Here is a 1,699-nt window from a genome sequence, read left to right as displayed (position 1 = left end):
TATGTAATATTTATACACGAAATCATATTTACATGACAAATCTGTTGAGCTATAGTATTAATTTCAGCCAAAGTAAATCTGTCTTTGCGTATATGAAGACGGATATACAGTGATATGCCTCTACATACATTAGTCACTACTCCCAATTGAGGAGATTTTAATTAGACTTTTCTGTGCTTGCCTCTAATAAAATGCTTATTGCCACTCCGTTCTTGACTATCCTTTTGCTTATTTATTATTACTGTAAAGAAAAACAGCTCACAAAGTACATTTTCCTATTTTCTTATTATCAAATAATTGTAATTTTACTTTTTCAAAACTACAACTTATCTGATATATTGAAAGCTTCAATCCGCTTCCTTCGATCCAATTAATTTTTGGAATATTTCGGAAATTTTAAAACTTTTATCCGTTTTACTCCACCGACCGGTGGATTATAGTGCTTTGAACCTTTTTGCAAGGTTATATAGCGCTCTGATCAAAACATTCAAAACTGAAGTTACATCGGCTGGCTGTTAAAACACACTTTGCACTTTACTGATGCACTTTACTGACGCAACTTAGTCATGGATGTAAAAATAACTAACAAGGAAAGGGACCCAAATGTCCCCCTCCGATTTCGATGAGCTTTTGATATGTTATTCTCCAGACAAAACCAAGAATTAAGCTACCGCATATTCATGCCCGTTCGCATTTTTAGGTGGTGAGACACCCCTTAGAAAAAAATCGGTTTTTTTATTTCAATGCAAATATTGTCGAAACTAGGAGAGATAGAAAAAATGGTCTGAATAAAAGTTGAATGGCTTTAAGAGTACTTTATATAATAATTATAATTAAAAATAATTTTTATTACTTAATTTTTTGTTTATCCCCACCACCACCAGTTTTTTTTTAATTTTTCAAATTTTTTTTTGCCAAATTAAAGATTATTTTAAGACAAATTCAATATTCATAGTTATACATCCGCAGAATATTGCGGAAATAGATTTGCTTTCATCATTATCCCCTGTTAAATGAAAAAATGCGAGCAGACCGTGTTGCGTGAAGAATTGCTGCGTGCGCGCAGCGTAAGCGAGCACGGATGGTGTGCGTACAGAGGCGTTTATAAATATTTATCGAAAATGATACTTCGGCAAATAACTTTATTACACATAGTTGAATTCGTCTTAAAATAACCTTTAATTTGGTAAAAAAAATTCGAAAAATTAAATAAAAATTGGTGGTGAGAGTAAACAAAAAATTAAACAATAAAAAAATTATTTTTAATTATAATTATAAGGTACTCTTCAAGCCATTCAACTTTTATTCAAACCACTTTTTTCTATCTCTCCTAGTTTCGACGATATTCTCATTAACCCTTATGTGCACAACCCGTGGACAACGGGTACCCGTGTGTCCACCGCGCCATATTATTGCTCATAACTTGATTAAAAATTGAAATATCGATTTGTCCCTCCGGATCCCCATTATTTAACTCTTTTAGAATATAAAATCACTAACACAATATTTTTTTTCAATTTTTTTTAACCTAAACTACATGACTTTATTACATGTACATAATGGGCACAACTGGGTACCCGTGTATCCACTAGATGTAAAATAATGTTTTCACTTAGGAATTAATTAATAACATTGATTAATATTGAATAACATTGATTAAAATACACGCTTCTACACGTTTGTGCCTCTCTGAGTCTCT

The sequence above is a fragment of the Wasmannia auropunctata genome, unplaced genomic scaffold (genome assembly GCF_000956235.1).
Source record: "Wasmannia auropunctata unplaced genomic scaffold, wasmannia.A_1.0 LD336085.1, whole genome shotgun sequence".
NCBI classification, from domain to species: domain Eukaryota; kingdom Metazoa; phylum Arthropoda; class Insecta; order Hymenoptera; family Formicidae; genus Wasmannia; species Wasmannia auropunctata.
Note: the sequence above shows the minus strand (reverse complement) of the source record.